The sequence below is a fragment of the Oncorhynchus clarkii genome, chromosome 7, assembly GCF_045791955.1.
Source record: "Oncorhynchus clarkii lewisi isolate Uvic-CL-2024 chromosome 7, UVic_Ocla_1.0, whole genome shotgun sequence".
NCBI lineage: Eukaryota > Metazoa > Chordata > Actinopteri > Salmoniformes > Salmonidae > Oncorhynchus > Oncorhynchus clarkii.
This window is the reverse complement of record NC_092153.1, coordinates 68,268,524-68,282,772: the sequence shown is the minus strand read 5'-3', so window position 1 is coordinate 68,282,772 and position 14,249 is coordinate 68,268,524. Positions and strand designations below refer to the sequence as shown.

Sequence of the window (14,249 nt, the reverse complement as noted above, 5' to 3'; positions counted from 1 at the left end):
GATGTCTCTTATGTAGAGATTATCAGTGACAGTGTCGTTAAATCCCACGGGTGGTCTCTCAATTTTAATTAAACTGTCTAGGGTTTTCTTTCCAGGGTACAGTTCTACCAATGCAATAAATAGTTTCATAACTGTTCTAGCTACAGCTCATGCTCAATGTTCCAGTGAATAACACATGATATAGAAAATATATTAATAGATATGATGTCAGTTTCAAACCACAGTACCTTTACTGTCTAGTTAGAAATATCTATTCTCCCAGCGACACGTCCCAACAAGCGACCTAGAAAAAAGACGTATCCAAATGGTGGATTTCCAAGTTCCGCAGTGGGCATGAACTCACGTTTCTGTGGCATGGCTCCGGAACACTTTGTGCAATATTTAGAGGCTTTTGGTGCACTAAATATGATTTTTTGGGGGTGAAGTTTTCATTATGTGTTGAGCATTTTTATTTGACATGTAATACCTATATTTCGATCATCCGAATCCCCGCCCGGTTTTTATGTGTGACATGTGATTGGTTACTTTGGGAGAGACCCGGATGATCACTGGTGGTAGAATTTTTGAGTCCACTGGAAGCATTGATGGCTCAAACTAGCGTGATGGCTTGTTAAATAAATGGGCACAAGCGCAACTGTGTCGGTCTTGCGTATAACGTTAATTTATTCAAATTTTGAATAAGTAGATTAAATCATGCGTACACAAATCTAAGTAACAATAGTTAAACGAAAACACCCCAGTATCGACAAGTGAATCCATTCCTCATTGATTTTTGTTTGGGCAGTTTCAGCATCGCTTTGTTTGGGGTCCTTCGTTAGGTAGGCACCAGTCGCGGTCTTTTTAACGGCAGAGCTACAAACCAGTGTTTTGAATACATCAACTTGACTGTTTATTTTGATAAACGTGGTATCAAAATTGTTCAGCGATGAATTTAGAGTTGCTCGGTAATGATTATTAATCATTCTTCAATAATTGATTGGGGGCAAAAGCGCACGTAAACGAGGATACCGTAATCAGGCAGCAATACTAGCTAACGTTAGTACGTAACGAACGTTAGCTTGTTCGCTACTAGCCCTCAAACAATAAGAAGCAATGAATAGTTCAACTAAATGTCCCTAGTGTTAATCGTACATTGAGGCACAAGGTGAAATCATACAGCAAATGGCAAGAAACGACTTTACGTTAGCCAATGAATGAACGATCTGCGTATGTGAGGAACTGTCACTGCCGTTAGAAGGAAAAACAGTAGCTTGATAGTCTATTTACTCTCTGCAGCCTGCGGCTTGTGCTGGCCTATTCCAGTCAGTGATATTGAATCTGTCGTTTTAGCATAACTGCTTGCGATACGGTTTTAGAAACCTTTGGAACTTTACTAATACACAATGGTACTCGGCATCATCTTGATATGTGTAACAAAAGTTTAACATTCACCTTCTACTACCATTTCTGCCAAGCCGTCAACACATAGTTTGATACATACGTTCGATAAATCCAAGGTATGCACCAGACAACGCAATGCTGCAAGGCAAACGCAGCGTTCCATTGGAAATAAAGTACTTCTGGTATGATCGTGGCGTAATACGCTAGCGTTACCGTATGAATGGGCAAACCTAGGCATTACAGTACATGAATGGGCTAACCATATTCTTTGTTTTCTACTACAGTCGTTCGGGCAGAACTATCCGGAGGTAGGCCATTCTTGTTCTAATGTTACCTGTAACTTGTCAATACATCTCTCCCTCACATGCCCTCTCCCTCACAGTGAATGGTTATGCGTATATGCTCATTCTAGTCATCAGAGTAGGACATAGCCAAGCAGTGCTCAAAACTTAGGAGGCATAGCAGACGGTCCATTGAAAATATGACACAAAAATTGTCAACCAAACTTTACTTATTGCTACTAATGTAATTCTCGATTTGGAAGGCACTGGTGTCTTAGACTATTTTCTATATTTGCCGGTAGGACCCCGATAACAACAAATATTCAGAACAATTTTACATCCACGTTTTGCACTGAGTTAGTTATCTTACCATTGTAGCTGCCAGACATCTTACATTTCCCAACATATTTGCTGGAATTAGTTATTTCTAGGCGCCATGGCCACATCATGATAACAGCTTGTCACACATCGATCTACACACATGCTAGAGGCATTTCTCACTTGGTACAAATGTATTTCTGAATATTTCCTCATCGGAGTTCCACCTGCAACTAGAAACATTTGTTTTCCTACATTTTCCAAATCAGGAATGAAGGAAGTACTATGCTGCTTTGGAGCAGGTTGAGAGCTTCAAGTTCCTTGGTGTCCACATCGCCAACAAACTAACATGGTCCAAGTACACCATGACAGTCGTGAAGCGGGCACAACAAAACCTATTCCCCATCAGGAGACTGAAAAGATTTGTCATTGGTCCTCAGATCCTCAAAAGGTTCTACAACTGCACAATCGAGAGCTGGTTGCGTCACTGCCTGCTATGGCAACTGCTTGGCCTCCGACCGTAACACGGAACCCAAACCGGCTGCGCGCGTGCACTATCGTACATACATTTATTTTGTCCCCCTGCACCAAACACGATCACGACACGCATGTTAAAATATCAACACAAACTCAGAACCAATTACATTAATTTGGGGACAGGTCTAAAATAATTTAACATGTATGGCAATTTAGTTCGTTAGCTTGCACTCGCTAGCTAATTTGTCCTATTTAGCTAGCTTGCTGTTGCTAGCTAATTTGTCCTGGGATATAAACATTGAGTTGTTATTTTACCTGAAATGCACAAGGTCTTCTACTCTGACAATTAATCCACACATAAAACGGCCAACCGAATCCTTTCTAGTCATCTAGTAACCAGAAGGTTGCAAGTTCAAACCCCCGAGCTGACAAGGTACAAATCTGTCTTTCTGCCCCTAAACAGGCAGTTAACTCACTGTTCCTAGGCCGTCATTGAAAATAAGAATTTGTTCTTAACTGACTTGCCTACTTAAATAAAGGTTAATAAAAAATCTCTCCTCCTTCCAGGCTTTTTCATCTTTGAACTTAAATGGTGATTGGCATCTACACTTTTACCACACAACCAGCAAAACATTTAGTCTTTCAATTACCCACGTGGGTATAACCAATGAGGAGATGGCACGTGGGTACCTGCTTCTATAAACCAATGAGGAGATGGGAGAGGCAGGACTTGCAGCGCGATCTGCTTCAGAAATAGGAATGACTTCTATTTTAGCAACCCAGACTCGTTGGCACGTGAGAGAAGTGTGGGTGCAATAATTGAATAACATGGATTTCTACATTTATTTTGCGACGGAACGGCCCAGTACATCACTGGGGCCAAGCTTCCTGCCATCCAGGACCTCTATACCAGGTGGTGTCAGAGGATGGCCCTAAAAATTGTCAAAGACTCCAGCCACCCTAGTCATAGACTGTTCTCTCTGCTACCGCATGGAAAGCGGTACTGGAGCGCCAAATCTAGGTCCAAGAGGCTTCTAAACAGCTTCTACCCCCAAGCCGTAAGACTCCTGAACATCTAGTCAAATGGCTACCCAGACTATTTGCATTCCCCCTCCTCCCCATTCTCTGTTGTCATCTATGGTAGTCACTTTAATTAGCTCTACCTATATGTACATACTACCTCAACTAACCGGTGCCCCCGCACATTGACTCTGTACCGGTACCCCCTGTATATATTGTTATTTTTTACTGCTGTTCTTTAATTATTTGTTACTTTTCTCTTATCCATATTTTTTTGAAACTGCACTGTTGGTTCGGGGCTCGAAAGTAAGCATTTCACTGTAAGGTCTACTACACCTGTTGAATTCGGTGCATGTGACTAATAGAATTTGATTTGAAGTTAAAGGTATAATCCACCCCAAACCACTAATTCCTATGAGCTACACAATAATAGCAATGTCAATTTCAGCATGTGAAGTAACTAGCTAGCTGTAACGTCGCGGTAACAAACTGCACTATCAATTCAGGAGTTTATCTCACCAAGTTCAATTTGCAGTTCTCTACCCAGAGTGAGTGCAAGAGTACTTTTCTGTGGCAACAACGGCCCTTTCCCACGTTTCCGACACAGGGCTCATTGCGTGATGATGGTACTTGAAGGAGAAACTGAGTTGAATAATTTGGTACACTGTTGAGCACCTCTAAGCGAAATATATACATTGTCATGACGATATAAATAGATGGATGTGTTATAGACAAATATGCCCATACCAGTTATTGGCTGATTTGGAGTGCAGGTAATTGTTTTGAAAGTGTTAGGGAATAATTGCATCACATTTCATATCTCCATTGACGAGAACCATGTAACTTTAGCTAGCTATGACGTTAAATAATGGGGACATTTTTTATTGAACATAGGCTTTCAACAAATTGACAGGAGTCTCATGATTTTTATTTTTGGGGGTGGATTATCCCTTGAAGGTTGGTTGAACTTTTTTTAAATATTTATTTTTACCGTATTGTCAATGGACTATCTGCTAGACCACAAGCGTTTAGCTATGCACAGGAGGTTCGAGCACAATTTGGCTAAGTTGAAAATCGATATACAAATATATATGTGTGTTTGTGTGTGTCTTGACATGGTTGATGTCTCGTTGGCAGAAGGCAGATGGCACTCTGGACTATCAGTATGGCTCTCTCGCCTCTGGCGGTGGGGTGCCACGACAGACGCATCGTAATTTCGGACTTCCTGACAAGGGGCATCGCCAAGATTATCAGTGCTCACATCCATCCAGTCTGAAAACAAACTATGGCCACAAGAAAGTAAAAACACCAGCAAGCACACCATTCAGAATCCGCAAACCATGTTTATATATGCTCAAATGTTCTTGTATTTTCTCATAAACCATAATTTTGTTCCAGAGCCCTTGTCAAGGGGTGTATTGACTGTGGTTCTGAATCTTAACCTTCCTAAATGTTTCCCTGTGTGTCTGCAGTTGGAGTCGAGATGGGCACAAGCTGGTGAGTGCGTCAACAGATAACATCCCGTCCCTGTGGGACGTCCGAACTGGAGACTGACCAAAGGTTCCGCTTCCCCTCGCCCATCCTAAAATTGTAGTACCACCCCAGAGACTTGAGTATATATCTATATCTACCTCGTCCTACACCTCAGCCCAGTCTTATCCTTTCTAACTAATTGTAACTCCTAACCTCATCCATCAAACTACAGTTAGTAGTACCGTCCCCACCTACCTGGGATATATATCTATACCCCAGCTCAGTATATACCTCCACCTTAGCTCAGCATATACCTCCACCTTAGCTCAGCCTACACCTATGCCTCTTATGCTTCCTAACTGATTGTCACTCCTAACCTCAACCCATCAAACTACAGTACCACTCAACAGACCTTTGAGTATCTGTATGGAATAATGGAATACTTGTATGGAAAGCACCCCTTGAAATCCCAACCTGTCCCCTCCCGTTGTGTTTCAGGGACAAGGTCCTGGTGTGTCCTATGAAGTCAGCCCCGGTACTGCTGACGCTGTCACTCTAAACATGTGGTTCTGCCCGTGGATGACGACTCTGACCTGAACGTGGTGGCGGCCTTCGACCGGCGGGGGGAGTACATCTACACCGGCAACACCAAGGGAAAGGTCAGAGGTCACCAGGGGCTGGGGCAGTGGACACAGTTTAGATTTGACACCTTGTTTATTTATTTGTGAATCATACATACTAATTTTGTCATATTATTTTTCTATTTAGCACTTTATAAACAATATATAGGTTGTGTATGTGTGTGTGTGCTGATTGTTTTCATTTATGTGACCTTGCAGATTCTGGTTCTGAACACGGACACACAGGATCTGGTGGCATCGTTTCGGGTTACGACAGGGACCAGCAACACTACAGCCATCAAGTCCATAGAGTTTGCACGCAAGGGCAGGTGAGAGGACTGACAGTGACCTACTCACCCTCACCCCCTTGGTTTTTCTTTGGAGATATTCTCTCTTTTTTGCCTCGTTTCAGGGGGGGAAATAATTGTTGTAATTGTCTTTAGACTAACAGGATGAATAGTAACTCATTGTGCTGATGAACTTTGACCTGACCTTGTGCTGACCTATGAACCCTGACCTCTCTTCAGTGGCACCCTGTGCGGCCAATCATCGCCTCCATCTCCAGCGGAGTGGTGTCCATCTGGGCTCAGAACCAAGTGGTGAGTGACAGACAACACAGGTTTGACCTGAGTTCTATACCCTGGATCTGGTCTGGGTGCTGGACTGGTCTTTTTGCTATTGGCTAGGTCTTGAGATTGAGTGATTCCATTCCACTAAGAAAAGAGAGTATGGGGAACACAGGAAAACAAAATCATGGATCTCATCAAATAAATATGGTTATTGCTATCTGGAATCATTGGGACATCATAAGGCAATGATGAAGGGTGATTCCATGCCAGCATAATGGGAGGACATTATGAAACTATTCTCCAGACCCTAGCGGGAACACTGAGTACAGAGTACAGAGAGATATAGCAATATAATATTCAGGGCTGTCTAACTGGAGTATAATGCAGCCAATTTCTTTGTGACGTTTTCGGTCCTCAGATGCAGAGAGCCGTCAAACCCTGTCTGCAGGTGAAGAGGTCCCAATGAATGTCCCAGGAGAATAAAGGTACTTCTGAAAGTTTTCTGACTACTTGACATTTCCCACATTTTGCGAGATTTTGTATGTGCCTTGTGCTGACATTACATTTTTGGGGTGCAAATTGATCTTTTGTAATCTAGGTGGTGAAATGTCTGACAGCAGGAGATGGGATCCTTAGCTAATAACTAACACACAACTACTACTACCACCACGTTCAATGTCAGATACTTTTCTCCAAGGAAGTCTGTGATAATGAAGACCTTTTGCCTAAGACTACCACAACAATTACATTGTCTATGCTAAATGTGTTTCAATTGTAACGGGGAAAAAATAGTTGTGGTATAAGAAATACATTTTATTCAACGGTCCTTGGAAAAGCAGAGATGACAAAATACTTTTTGTTTCACCCATACATCAATATTATTAAAGAACAGTATGTTTATAATATCATAAACCAAATGACATTTTCTATATTCATACGTTTTAAAGGGAGCTTTTGTCATGACAAGGTGAAGGTGCCCTCCTCAAATGGCACAACAGAATCTTTCAGATTGACCAAAGCACAGCATATAGCAACCATCTCGTATACTTGAGGGATGTCTCCTTTCATATCTGGAAAAGGACAAAGAGGTAGAAGTAGATGCTGCTGTAGCATTGCTCATCTTCACAGTGGGAATCCAGTCGACATGGTGTCTTGATAAAGGTCAACTGGTGAACCTACAGTAGTACATCAACAAATGAAAAGCAAACCTGATGTTAGAATATCACTTCTTCAGGTCACCAATACCACCAGGGCTCTTAATAGTTTGCTTCCTGTTTAATTCATTCAGGTGTTTAGTGTCACATAAAGATTACATTTATTATCGGGCTTGAACAATGAATATATGATATCCACTGGAGTTTTCTGGGACAATAATGTCCTTCAAGCTATATGGATGTCATATTGTATAATTTGTCTCCCCTTTTCATGGTCATGGCTAGAAAGGATCCAGCTTTTGTCAAATGAACATATTTGACATTTCGTAACGCATTAGGATAATTATGTTAAGATTAGGAAACAGGCTAACTAAAATGAACAAAAATTACTTTTGACAAAAGCTGAATCCTTTTAGCCAGGATTCCTTTTTTTATAGGACTAGATTACGTGGTTGCATTCAAGACAAGGTCGTTTTTATTGATCTGTTGTCAGTAGAGTAGGCCTAGGCTACCGTCCTATAAAAAATGATTTGGCTAATTTCTCCAGTCATATAAAGTGTAGTAGAATTGCATGAAATGTTTATCAAAGGCCACATTTTTCCTTTGGAAAGGAAACAGCTCTGATATAGCCTATTAACCTATGTCACTACGTGCTCAATAGCCTAAATTATCACTATCATATCTAGTCATAACATTAGGAAAAGTAGGCTTACATTTGTCTGCAATTGTGATGAGGCATGCAGTCCTTTGTCATAAAGGACTGCATGCCTAAGACCGAGTGTAAGGTCGCTACTACAGACCCTGGTTCGATTCCAGGCTGAATCACACCCGGCCGTGATTGGGAGTCCCATAGGGCAGCACACATTTGGCCCAGCGTCGTCTGGGTTTGGCGATGGTATGGCTGTCATTGTAAATAAGGATTTGTTCTTAGCTGACTTGCCTAGTTAAATAAAAAATTAAAGTGAAATTTGGGGGATAAAAATTGCTTCCCCAGTACTTTAAACTCACGCAACACATGCTAATTGCTAGACTACAAGCTCATTTTGGCTAACTTAGTGTTGTTGTTAACACCTAGCATAACAGCTAAACTAAACTCGAAATCATTCAGACTTGATTTACCAGTGAGGAAATTAAACTAATAAATAAGCCTATGTGACAGGGATGATAGGATTTGGCCCACTATTATAAAGTGTTGATATTTAAATGTTATTACATTTTTTTTTTTGCTTATTGTCTCGAGAATAAAAACGTTTTAGTTGGTTCGCGAATCCTTTATACACACATGTACTGATATTGTATCATATAATAGCACTCACAACTTTCCAAGAAAAACAAAAATGGAGACATTTATTATTATTATAAAAAATAATGTAACGTTTATTTAACTAGGCATGTCATTTATGGTCTGTATGCATATATTTTAGGCTATTTATACAGAGAAGGGGTCTAAAATCTGTTTAAGCTGGATTTAAGATCATATGACCATAGTTTAGGTTTCTGATATCACATGCCTTACTTTTATTTTCCTGCGTAAGGAAATCAGGATTATGCCTCGACTGCCATTCATTCCAGTTAGACTGATTTGGGTTTCTCCCTTGCCAATATGGCAGCCATTTTAATCCCACTCTGGAACTTTGAGGGTTTATAACATAGCCAGCCAGCACTAGTCATTTAATAGGCTTTCTTTGGTCTGTACCAAGGATCAGAGGGTCTTTAAAAAAAAGGAGGCATAGGTCTATAAAGGTCCTAAAAGGACTACTTTCATCATGATTTAAAAAATAATGTTATTTAGTTTGTTTTGTGAACAACTTTCTATATAGTTTTTTTTTTCAGAAGTGATTTACAGGTATTTTTTTATTTGATTATTTTTATTCCACCTTTATTTAACCAGGTTGGCCAGTTGAGAACAAGTTCTCATTTACATCTGCGACCTGGCCAAGATAAAGCAAAAGCAGTGCGACAAAAACAACAGTTACACATGGAATAAACAAATGTACAGTCAATAACACAATGTAAAAATCTGTATACAGTGTGTGCAAATGAAGTAAGGAGGTAAGGCAATAAATAGGCCATAGTGGCGAAGTAATTATCATTTAGTAATTAACACTGGAGTGATAGATGTGCAGATGAGGATGTGTAAGTATAAATACTGGTGTGCAAAAGAGCAGAAAAACAAATATTGGTTGAGGTAGGTAGTTGGTTGGATGGGCTATTCACAGATGGGCTGCGTGCAGCGATCGGTAAGCTTCTCTGACAGCTGATGCTTAAAGTTAGTGAGGGGAAAAAAGTCTCCAACCTCAGTGATTTTTGCAATTCGTTCCAGTCATTGGCAGCAGAGAACTGAAAAGAAAGGCGGCCAACTGAGGTGTTGGCTTTGGGGATGACCAGTGAAATATACCTGCTGAAGTGTGTTCTACGGGTGGGTGTTGCTATGGTGACCAGTGAGCTGAAATAAGGCGGAGCTTTACCTAGCATAGACTTATAGATGACCTGGAGCCAGTGGGTTTGGCAATGAATATGGAGCGAGGACCAGCCAACGAGAGCATACAGGTCGGAGTTGTGGGTGGTATATGGGGCTTTGGTGACAAAACGGATGGCACTATGATAGACTGCATCCAATTTGCTGAGTAGAGTGTTGGAGGCTATTTTGTAAATGACATTGCCAAAGTCAAGGATTGGTAGGATAGTCAGTTTTACGAGGGTATGTTTGACAACATGAGTGAAGGAGGCTTTGTTGCGAAATAAGAAGCCAATTCTAGATTTAATTTTGAATTGGAGATGCTTAATATGAGTCTGGCAGAGTTAGCCAGACATCTAGGTATTTATAGTTGTCCACATATTCTAAGTCAGAACCGTCCAGAGTAGTGATGCTAGTCGGGCGGATGGGTGGGGCATCGATCGGTTGAAGAGCATGTATTTAGTTTTACTAGCATTTAAGAGCAGTCGGAGGCCATGGAAGGAGTGTTGTATGGCATTGAAGCTCGTTTGGAGGTTTGTTAACACAGTGTCCAAAGAAGGGCCAAATGTTTACGGAATGGTGTCGTCTATTCAAAGTCATATTCATTCAGATATTTTCATACATTCAGTTATAATATTTGCATTTCATACTTTCCTGTACCTGTGGGCTGCCACTCGAAAGAAGAAAAATGCATACAAAGACAAAGAACTGCATGAACAGTTTTGTAATATTCTGTATGCAAGGAAAATAAAGAAGAAGGCTCTCCAACCCCCTCAGTCCACATGCACCCGCCCGCACCCTCCCTCCCCACCCAGAAACCATATCTTCCACCCCGCCTAGCCCCCCTTCACCCGCATTATCATATTTCCTCAAACCATTACAATTCATGATATCGCCAAGGGTATAGATACCACATTTGGACCATTGGGGCAAGGCATTATTGTTAAATATTAGAGTGGGTGTGCCATTTCAATCCCAGTTGCATAGATTTTCAATTTTGCAGCAAATAGAAATTGTGTGACTAAATAATAGAGCTAAAGCGTAGTTTACATTTGTTTAAGAGAGAGATCAATGAACACCACATCTTCCAGGGCAATTAGAGCCACCATATGTCTCTCTGTTCTCAGCCAGGGAGAGGAATAGTCATGTCTAAACCAATTCAAAATTGGGGGGTGAAATGCTAAATGCCCTCTCTGTATATTTGTTAATTTAGTCTGGGATCTCTTACCTTTTCATATACATTTTTAATACGCTCTGGATTTTATCCCAATAGCCGGAAGGGGGAGACTCATTCAACCGAGGCAATGTATTCAATTTCACAATAGAAATTCTGCCGGTGAGAGCGACTGCGACTAGTCCATTCTACTGAGGTCTGATTGAATTGATTTTAGCCTTCTGTTAAGTTTTTGGCAATGGTTTTATCTAAAGAAGGAAATATACTGTATATATTCCTAAATATTTAAAATGACAAACAATTGGATTCCATATGTAGAGATGGAGTCATCTGTCGCATTCTTGAGGGGGAGTAAGGCAGATTTGGTTCGATTTATTTTATTTTTGAGATGTAGCTGAATTTGTTCATAATCTTCAAAGTGTTTGGGAGAGATTGAGATACTTTATCTAAATAATGTAAGATATTGTCTGCGTATAATGAGATTACGTAATTCGTAGGCTTGAGAGATATTGGTGTCATTTCTTTCGATTTTCGAACTGCCTGGGCTAGGGGCTCCATTTTGAAGAAGAAAAACAAATAGCAGAGGTGAGAGGGGTTCACCTTGCTTACTACTTCTAGTGATTCTGAATGGAGCAGAGCAGGTATAGCCTGTTATTACTATGGCTAAGGGAGTTGACATATAGAATCATTACTGCAAAGCTTGCTAGCCAGTAGAACACTGGGTCGATTACCATGGAAGTAATGGTTGAGTCTAACTCGATGGATGGCAAATTCTACTCTCTGTCTAATAAAAGAAAATGGTTTGTAATACAAATGTAAAAAGCATGTTAAAGGTAGACTCAGAGAAATGACGTTACCTCGAGCAGCACCGCAGATATTGAGATGAGTGAGATGAAGACTTCGCTCTAACAGTCACACACGATGTCTGCACATGTACACGGGTTCACGTCACGCTGTTTACAGTGTGGTAGCCAGTGCACCAAGACAGCAGAGAAGTTGACAGAAATTGACCCATTATGCTGTTTACTTTCTGCATCTACATCATATTGCTGAGTCTACCTTTAAACATCCTTCCTCCCAATGAAGAGTTGAGAATTGCCAGAACTGTCTGGAGTACCAAAAATATTTTGGGGCTATACTGGCGTGGAATCGCTCATGAAGCACTGTTGAAAGAGGAATCATTCAGGAGTCCACAAGATTCCAGAATCATAAACCAAAACTGTCTACTGATGAGGATGGATGTTGTGGATCTAATAGAATGGGTTGGTTAATTCATTCCATCCTGGGATTTTGTGTTCAGGAAAACTGGAGTGCGTTCGCCCCAGGCTTTAAGGAGCTGGATGAGAACGTGGAGTACGAGGAGAGAGTCTGAGTTTGATATAAAAGACGAGGATTAAAGTGAACCTGAACATACAGGTACACACACACACACAAACGTGTGCATAAATGGAGAGACATTGCTGCTTGTCAGGGACTTATTTGTGTGTGTGTGCCCCAGGTGCGGATGCTGCGGAGGATGAGGAGGTGGATGTGACCTCTTGACCCCTTTGTGGCTTTTTGCAGCAGGTGAGTGTGTGTGATGATGATGAAGGTAGACAGGTGTTGTGGTGGTGATACTTTTATAGCTTTTTTTATAGATTCTCCCCACCGTGAGGGTTTGGGTTAGTTGTAATTCTGGCTTTCTGGTTGTTGGTTTGGTTTCCAATATGGCCACCGGCCAGCCGACTGACCTGGGGCTAGATGGCTTTATACTGACCTGACCTGCGGCTGGTTTGTCTACTTTCTGCTTGCCCTTCCTGCTCCACTCCGGCCTCGCTCTTCCCTGGGCTTGTGTGTCTGTGGTGGATGGGTATATCCAGGTTTGTGTCTATGTTGGATGTGTTTGGGTGTTTTGTATATTTGTGAAATCAATTCTGCTCTAAGATCTGTGATGTTTGCTGTGCTTTTTTTAAAACAACTGTCAAGTCATCCTGCTGGACCACAATGCAAGACACTGAGAGTTGAGCAAAACTGAGCTGTCATAAGCTGTGTTCAAAGTTCTTCTCAGTTTTTTGTTGGTTAAAAACAACTCATGGTCCCTTGGGACCTATGCAATGTTATTGGGTCAAATTGCATCAGTGATTCAAAAGGAGAAATTTACAAATGTTTGCTATGAAAATACATTTGTGAAACCTTGCAAACAAGCAGTGTGGGAATTTCTTCTTTTTATTTTTCAATGCACCTCCAAAAGCATCTTTTTTTCAAATTGCATTATTGATGCAATTATTATCCGCTTTGAATTCTGTGTTTATTTCATGTTGACCATACTGTCTGTTCTGGGAAAAGCATGAAATTGATAGACTATAATTTCTGTACCTGGGAAGAAGGTAAGACAGACAATATTTAGTGTTCAAGCCAAGGACAGGTCCTGAGTGTTTCTCCTCAATAGATAAGGAGTATGTTCATTGTGAGATGTCTTCTATGTATTCTATGTGATATTCTTGGTGTCTTTCCTATAGGGAGCCTGGTTTCACAGTCCTTCAAACAGCATGATATTGTGGGTCTGGACTGAGCCAGCAGCTTGGTTCTGGAAGGAGAAGGACAGGCAACTGAACATTTTTTTTTACTCTCCTAAACTCAAAAGACAATTTGTGACATCACTCAAGACTCTCATGACATCACAGCCTTCTATCAGTCAGGCTATTGACTGTGGGGTTTCGTAAACCCACAGGCTGTCTCTCTTTCTGTGTTGCCATGGTTACTTGGATTATCTCCCTTCTATCAAGGACTGCTGTATGAGACCTAATAATATCACAGGTTTGGATGAGAGTTCTGACTGGTAACTCTATGCCCCAGCAACATGGCAGATTCACCTTTTCTCTTTTTGCAGTTTTTGGTACTAGTAACAGAAATGGACCAAGAGACGGGTGGCATGTAGCCTAGTGGTTAAGAGCTTTGGGCCAATAACTGAAAGGTTGCTGGTTTGAATCCCCGAGCAGACTAGGTGAAAAATATGTTGGATGTATCCTTGAGCAAGGCACTTAACCCTAATTGCTCTTTTAAGTCTCTCTGGATAAGAGCGCCTGCTAAATGACTCGTGTAGAAGAGGGAAGCAACAATCTGCAATAGTAAAGGATCACCTCTTCTCCATGTCTGTCTTTTTCTCTGTAGTATGACTACAGATATAATAATCTGCAGTGTAGTGTGTCCCTCCCAACTTGTCTGCTTTTAACTCCTATATATATATATATATTATTATTATTATTATTAAACTATTGTGATTTTGGTGATGCCACCTCTGTAATTATTGAGTCTTCCTGACTGGAGTTTCTTGTCTGTGGAAGAA

The 14,249-nt window shown here is 41.0% G+C and overlaps 1 pseudogene; it reads left to right on the top strand.

Annotated features, from left to right (window-relative positions):
• Positions 1–925: 925 nt before the first annotated feature.
• On the top strand, positions 926–13,456 carry LOC139412665 (retinoblastoma-binding protein 5-like; annotated as a pseudogene).
• Positions 13,457–14,249: the final 793 nt, after the last annotated feature.